The 8,629-nt window shown below is 37.1% G+C and overlaps 1 pseudogene; it reads left to right on the forward strand.

The window, feature by feature from the left end:
* Positions 1-309: 309 nt before the first annotated feature.
* Positions 310-5,312, forward strand: LOC147557833 (IRK-interacting protein pseudogene; annotated as a pseudogene).
* Positions 5,313-8,629: the final 3,317 nt, after the last annotated feature.

Below are 8,629 nucleotides of genomic sequence, written 5' to 3' on the forward strand. Positions count from 1 at the left end.
AGAGAAGAAAGGACCATGGAGACCATTAGGCCGGTTTGTGCTAGTTGTGCGAGCTTAGACCATTTGACCGAGTATTGTCCCATGATCCGTGTTCCGCGAGAGTCTTCGTCTAGTTATACTCATCTGCCTTATTACGAGGAGATGTCTGAAGATACTCTCCAAGCATTTTTAGAGCATCAAATAGATTCAATCGAGATATAAAAGAGATCACGGAACGGATTCTCAATATTGTTGATAGAATTGAGTCGGAGCCTATAATCGACGAGGAAGGGGTTTACGCACCTCAAACTCAAGAGGAGACTATGAATGATGGTGAGGGTAATACACCTAACCTAGTCTTAAGTTGAATTTCGAAGAAGCTCCTGATAGACCCTTTGAGCATGAACTAACCGATGATCCTTGTTGCTCACTCCCTCGACCATTGTCACTTCATCACGATCAGACTACACTAGACTTTGATGTTCAGGGTGATAGCTCTATGAGCAAGTTTGGGGATCACACGATGTTGAACTTTCCACTTTTTACCACTTTTGATTATTTGGATGGGTTATGTAGAATGGAAGGTGTTATGCCTAACTTTGAGGCTCCCGATGCCTTTAAGGACTTTGATGGCATAGTAGTTAGCGAGATAATTTATAGCTTGTCGTACTATTTACCTAAGGAAATCACGGACCTTGAATTGGTCCCCGAGCCTATTGTCTTACCCTTAGAGTTTAGTTCGACCTTTCACATGATCTCAGACTCAGTTGTTGACCTCTTTTCGGACTCTTCGGACGTTTTCCCTAGCATGTCTAGGGACTTAGTGGATGTTTTATCCCTAAGCTCGAGAATGATTTTTTGCCTTCGACTGACCTCTTGACCCTTCACTTAAATGTCGACCCTTTTGACGACTTCTTAGTCGTCGCCCCTAGCAATTATGCTTACTTAGTGGACCGTGCATCCACTAAGTTTGGGGATGACTTCTTTTCATTTTTCGTCTCGCTTTCACGTTATAGCTCCTATATTTTTGTGAGACGGTTATCATGTGTATATAGTTTCTTTGGGGTGACCCCCAAATCTTTCGTCTTTTGTTGTATGATCGTTAGGCCGACTAAGATGGTCCTTGATGTTTGTGGGTAACATCTCTGGAAACCCTCCGCGAGACATAACTCGTGCTCTTGTGTTAAAACAAGAGAATCAAAGGCTAATTGCATAGCTCAATTTGTTTGTTCTTAAAAGAATTCCAAAAATCCATGAAGAACAACACTTTTGAAAACACTTTTCGAAATCGAATTCAATCAAATTTAATCTTTTGAAACACTTTCAATCATCAATTTTGATTGTCAATATGAAAAGAGTTAATTCCTATATGGCCCCCTACTTTGTGACCAGATTCCTTTATGACCCCCAAATTTTTGTAAATTTAAATATGGCCCCCTATTTTCATGGAAATGTCATAACTACCCTTCCCATTAATATATTTTCAAAATAAAATTAAAAATAAAAACCTAAATTCCACCTCACTTCCTTCTCCACCACTCATCTCTCTCCACGTCACCTCTCTCTCTCTCCAAGTCAGCACTCTCTTCTCCGATGAAGGTTGCCGGCCGGAAAAATTTTCCGGCCGGCGACCTTCAAACTTAAAATTTTTTTTTTTTTTTTTTTTCACTCATCTCTCTCTCTCTCTAAAAATTAACAAACTTAATGAAACAAAAGACATGTAATTTTTTGTAATAATTGATTATATGGTTTTGTTTCAGTTTGATTATCTTTCAATATCTCAACTTATTAGGTTATATTACTCTATTCATGATTCAAACTAGCAGAGAATCTTTATACGGGCCTATTTCTTTCACTAAGGAACAAAGAGATTTATTTCATTTACTTCAGAAAAAAAACAATGATTTTTATGCTATTTAGGTTGGTTGACTGAGTTAGTGATTTTTGAAGTAGAGTTATGAAGAAGATCCATTACCTGGGTATCAACAAATTCAATTGAACAGTCAAGCTTTATCAGAAACTTGGGATGGATTTGGATTAGAAAGAGCTGAAGAAGATGAAGATGTTGAAACTTGTTTTTCAGAATAGAAAAATGAGACATCTTTGAGGACATTATCACCTAATTCAATAAATCTAGCTTTCGAAGATAAAAAATGGATGATGGGATCTTGTGCAAATCACATTAGTATTCTCCAAACATCACCCAATGGAGATATAATCAAGTCAAGTAGAAGAATTGGTTCCGAAAAATTCAAATCTGTTACAACTTGTAATAAATGCAAACCTGCAAGTATAAGTACTGAAATGGAAGCTTATAACAAACCCTCCAAGAGTTCAAGTAATTTGGCACCAGATATCGGATTCTCACTCATCTTTTGAACCACAAACCAAGAGCAAAGGGAAAAAGTTTTCATGGTTCTTCCCTCGGCTAAAGAAGAAAAACAAGAATGAAAAGTCACCAAATCGAACCCAATCAGAAGACATGTCACAAATGTACAATAGTTTAGGGGTAATGTCTATTGAATCATTATAGAAAGAATTGTTAGAAGCTAATGAGAACAAAGTTGCAGCTTTAATGGAAGTTGCAGAAATGAAATCTTCTCTAGGGGAGCTTAAAACAAAGTTGGAGTACTTAGAGAATTACTGTGAAGAATTGAAGAAAGCATTGAAACAAACAGTTAAAATTAGAGATACCCAAGTTTCAGATTTGCCAGGAAATGTATCAAGAAGAGGAAAATCAATTGATGGTATCAAAGAAAACTTCATACCAGTCAGCCATGAAGTGATGGTACAAAGATCGAAAAGCTCGATTCTCATCGTTCATGGCTTTAAGAAATTTGAGTTGGAATGAAGTATTAAGAAAGGGCACAAAGTTTTATAGTGAAGAATTCAGTAAATTTTGTGATCAGAAAATGGCCTCCATTATATCAACACTGAATTGGACTAGGCCATGGTCTGAACAACTTCTTCAATCATTTTTCGTATCGTCAAAATGCATTTGGTTGCTTCATTTACTGGCATTTTCATTCAATCCAACTATACCAATTCTTCAACAGATCTGGTATGTTGAAGAACAGACCAGATTCCGGCGAAGGGAACCCCCCTTCGCCGAAATTTTTAGAGAGAGAGAGATGAGTGAAAAAAAAAATTTAGTTTGAAGGTCGCCGGCCGGAAAATTTTCCGGCCGGCGACCTTCATCGGAGAAGAGAGTGCTGACTTGGAGAGAGAGAGAGGTGACGTGGAGAGATATGAGTGGTGGGGAAGGAAGTGAGGTGGAATTTAGGTTTTTGTTTTTAATTTTATTTTGAAAATACATTAATGGGAAGGGTAGTTATGACATTTCAATGAAAATAGGGGGCCATATTTGAATTTACAGAAATTTGGGGCTATAAAGGAAGCTGGTCACAAAGTAGGGGGCCATATAGGAATTAACTCATATGAAAACTATTGAATTCCATTCAAACCAATCAAATTGCATATCTAAAACACTTTTAGACAAAACTATCAAGCTAATCAATTATGGATTAGTCTGAAACTTAACAAAAATTAGTTATTTGCAAGAGGCTCTGACGCCACTGTTGGGAATTGGTGGTGTCTACTAATGTCGCTAGCGGAATCTCAGACATCACATGTCTAACATTAGTATCCCAGGATCACATACATAAACTAATAATCAACTAAGAGTTAGAGATTACCTTAATCGTTAGTTTTTCCTCGAACCTTTCCAATCGCTTTAAGAAGACTAAGAGCTCCTCTACTTGGGACACCGAATGATCTACTTAATCTCCCACCTTTTAAGCTAGCTAGAACTCCAATGGTAGTTTGATAATAAGAAGAACGACTTCTTCTTTATTTGACTAGTTGATAGCTTTTGGAAATTAGCTCACTTTCTCTTCTCTACTTGATGTTGTAGAGTAAGAAAGCTCTTAGAGAAACTCCACACCTTATTCACTGCTCTAAGGGTCATTATATAGAACCATAATAAGAATCCCACTCAAATTTTGTTTCCTCAAAGACTCTTTTGAATAAGATTAAGGAAATAGTCGAAAATAGAAACTAGTTGCTATTTTCTCAATTCCTTGATGAGGGGCGTCAAACTAGGCCAAAACTGGCAAATCTAACCTTCCCTATTAAGGGAACCGACCCTCCAATTTTCAGCCCAATCCGAGCCCAAAAAGTTCCTTTTTGGCTCTAGACTCAAAACCCCTCTTTCGGGCCTTTTATGTTATCTTTGCCTGAACTTGTTTTAGGCCTATGAGACAAATTTATGGAACTCATGATTATATATCTCACTCCCACTAGTCATATCATCTGATTTAATAACCATTCTTATGTGTAACCCATTGTAGGATCCAGTCGAAGTTAGCCACGAATTACTTCGTAATTCGACGATCGTAGTTGGGTTCTAGCTAAACACTACGACCCCTAAATCAACCGGACTTGATGATCTTATTCATCAATTGTCCTAGCCGACAAATTGCTCGCATTTCATCTTTGGTCGAAGGACATCCTTCACGCTCTGCCACCTACGCCCTAAATTGGGAGATCGACCAGGATCAGCTAAGAGGAATCAGCCTTGTTTCGCCTACAACACGATCAGATCAACCCAAGAATCTCTAAAAGAATGATGGGGGTCCACGTAAGCTAGACTGATACCTCACGTCCTAAACTGGGGAGGCAGAAGTGTGCCACAAGCTTACCGACTCAATCCCAGAATCGCCCTAGAAGATCCTAGTCAGTTAAAGATCTTAAGTGTTTAAGCAAGTTTGGACTTCGAGGGTCTCAAAGGAGGAAACATCTCCTAGAAGATCTATCACCTCGGCAGGATATCTACGAAGGATCCTTGAACTTAGGAACTTCGATTTATCCTAGATACGCGATAACTACAAGGGAAACCCTAACCACGAAGAGTGGAAAACTTCCCTAAAAGGTGGATCACAACCGCCTCATCTACACCGTCTAATCACAGTCGGTCTCATTCAACCTATAAAAGGGCCCCCCATTCTCTTCCACAAGACACATTTTAACATCTCCGAATACATTGAGTTCCCATAACTCGCCCACAAAAGGTTCAATCAATATTCAATCTTTTACTACAAAGAGCAACCTGACTGTCTTGAGCGTCGGAGTGATTTCAAACCCTTTGCAGGTTTTCCCCCCAGGTTCTCAAGGAGCAGGACCAAGGAGTAGGAGCTGGAGCAGGAACAGGACGCGGGAATCTTACTCAACAAAACATAATATTCTATCATAACGGACGCTGTCATGCATCAAGTTCTGGTTTCATGTTGATCTAACAGAAACCATTTCTCGACATCAGGATAAAGGATTTGTAGTCTATAGAGTGTAGAGAGATATTGCAAAAATAAAAAAGAGTGTAGAGAGATAAGTGTTTGAGGATTGGATTTTCAGACTATGAAAAAACTAAAATTCCTTTGTCTTATTAGCCACCTCAATAATGAGTTATGCCACAAAGTACACGAGGAGTCCCCAATCATTTTTGTTGTGTTTTAGCACAACTTACAAGAGAGAATGAAGACAACAAAAATTTATATAGTGAGAAAAAAGAAAATATTTAGGCTTCTAGGTCAGACTAGGTTTCTTAATTGTCTTTGTTGGCCCACGCTTTAATTGGTTTTCACCTCCTAAACTTACAGTAGTTTGCAAACCGAAAGAAAAGTAGGGAAAGAAGTTGGGCCACGATTCGACTAGGTTTAGGCGTTTGCTGGGCTTGAATTTTTTTAAGTGGCTTTAGTTAATAGTATTTTGGGGCCCTCCCACAAATGAGGCCCAAAACAACCGCTTTGACTGTTTTTTTACTGCTTTGGGCCTGGGCCGCCCCTGCCGGCCGGACAACTTGTTACCGGAGAAAAAGTGTGAGGTGGAGGTGGAAGAAGATGGAAGGTTGGTTAAGTCAAATTTGACTTAACCAGTGAGTGACCTAACGACATCAATTGACCAGTTAGGTCAAACTCAAATGGTATTGCCTTCTTTTTACTTGCATTTCCTCTAACCAAAATACATTATAAAACAGTTGCCCTCTACCAACATTGTCTTTAATCATAGAGGACATTGCCTATAGAACTTCTCTCGTTATGTCATACTTCCAAATAATTACTGCAATATAAAAAAGATTCAGAGAACAGCAAGTCTTCAGCAACAGATTTAAGGTTAAACATGTGATAAGTGAAAGAAAGAACTTATAACCTAGGAGAGGAATCTAATGTCGGCAAAAGAATACAAAAGTCAAAAGAGTATCTCATAACCATCCATTAATCAATAAATTCATAAGATAACAACATAATTTAGTAATCAGAGTACCTCCAATCTTTGTGTAGTTTTCAACAAAAAAAAAAATGGTTGTTTTTTAATATAAAATGTTAACAACTTGATGCAAACCGACATTCTCTCCTTCCACGCCCACTATTTTCTTATATGGTGCTCTTGTATTGTTATTTTAAAAACTCTGTTTCATAACTTAAACAATTCAAATCTACTTATCTTGATGGTACCTCTTGATTTTTTTTTTTTTTTGGTAATTCCATTACAATTGGTATTGATACATCATAAGAGTGAGTGAATCTTTCGACAAAGAAGAAGAGTGAGTGAATGAGTAAAAAATAATTTAAGTGATTTGTCTCGATAAAAGTATAAATATTTTACTTGGTCAATTAAATGTTCAAAAGTTAATATGGGTTTTTCTATTTTTTGGTCAATTAAGTTCAAATGTTTTAGAGAGTATCAATAACAGAAAGCTAATGTACCTGAAGTCACAACTTTAGCGAGACTAAGTTGTAGCATCATCCCATGAATATATCATTAATTAACAAACTTAACTAATTTTATATTGAACTACATAGTTAGATATACAACACGTAGCGTATTTTCATCAAAAAAAAAAAATACGTAACGTGTGTCTAATCTATTTAGAGTTGGTCCATCTTCCCAACTAATGCAAAAACGATGTAGTTTTTAATATAAATGTCCAAATCAAATGGAGCAAAGCAGAAAGCGACTCTACAACGACGTTTTAGTAAAAGAAGTATATTTGTTACCTATGCTAATTGTTGGAATCGTAGCAGATTTTGGTTCGGTCTGAATGTCAGACTCATAAACAAAATATGTCATTGCATTAATCTCGCTGAGCTTTTGATTTAAGAGCGAAGAATCAATTGAATCCGATTCTGAATGAATGAGATATTCACGTTTAAAGTTTGGACAAGGTTCGGTCATTTTAGGGATTAAAACGACAAAGAGGAAAAGTTAGTTTGGGGGGTCAAACAGTAACAAAAAAATATCTGGATCAAACGATCACCCTCCGTCCGAAGCCTGAGATCGGGCAGCTAGTGTTTGGTCATCGGGCGCGATTCAGGCAACCTTCGAGAAGGTCCCGAAGAGTGCAATCTAACGACCGAGATGCTACCTATTTCAGTACAGGTTCGGTAGCCCGCCTAAGATCCAACTGACGGCGTTTGTTCCGCGATTTTTCTCCAGATCTAATGGATCTCATTGTTGTCGAAACTTTTAATTTACGAAAGTCACCTTTAGTTCCAATAGTCACTAATCGCGTCCCAAGATGTGTCTGCTTTGACTATACCTACTCGATTCCTATAAATTGAGCTCAAATGAAATATAAATATCATTTTGTTTTTTCCTATGATTACACCACTAAGAGCTTTACATTCTTGTGTGTCAAGAATATCAACTCGAAGAAAAAAAAAAGTGAGAAGTATTCTTGTGTGTCTAGAATACATCTCAGTGGCAATGTCCGAAGGATTAATTTATGTCTCTCATTCTCTTCTGAATTAAGCATTTTCAGTGTCTCTGGAAAATAAACCTTAACTTAGTAGATAGATCAAGAGCATAGAATCTAAAACATTCTAGTATTTCCAGATTACAGAATCAAAAACATTCTAGCATGTCTAGAATCTAGAATCAAGAGAACTCTGTCGAATTGAAGATATGGCGTCCGAAACATCTAATTGTGCCTAGAAGACAGAACTAAATCAGGAGTTAAAGTAGAAGTCAAGATAGAACTCAAGATAGAACTCAAGAAGGTCAATTCAGCATAAGTCAAAGAGTTAATATTACTTATGAAGGTTCACCCGCTTTCAGAGTCGTGAAGTACCATTACAACCCTCAAAGGAAGTCGTTGAATCCTGAGAGACACACACCCAACTATTGGTAATGTTACATGGGTGTAAAATGTCTTCAGAAAAATTAATTCATTATCGCCTCGACTTAACCCACTTTTCGTCTATCTCGATTATATCTGAAAGAACGTTTATTGTTAGGCGGCAACGTTGTTGATTTCTCTAATAGTTAGGCGATGGACTATTTTGGTTAGAGTAAAACCAGAAACTCTAGTTGACAAAGTAGATAGAATGACAATTAAAAAAATAGTCATGCTATTATATTTCGACTAAGAACAGAAACTCGATTTGTATTAAAAAAACCAAAGAGAGTGAAAACTCGAATTGAACTAGAAAAACAATACTAATACTCCATTTTCAACAAAAATTTCTCTCCAACTTTTTGGATAATGTTTTTCTTTACATAAAGTCTAGAGTCGTTACCTATTTAACGTAGATACAACATGAATATATTACATCATTTTCAACAACAGAAAAATAAATGTATTACATCATCAATT

This window comes from Eschscholzia californica, unplaced genomic scaffold (assembly GCF_041429995.1).
Source record: "Eschscholzia californica isolate CP2 unplaced genomic scaffold, dmEscCali1.0.p SCAF_2, whole genome shotgun sequence".
NCBI classification, from domain to species: Eukaryota; Viridiplantae; Streptophyta; class Magnoliopsida; order Ranunculales; family Papaveraceae; genus Eschscholzia; species Eschscholzia californica.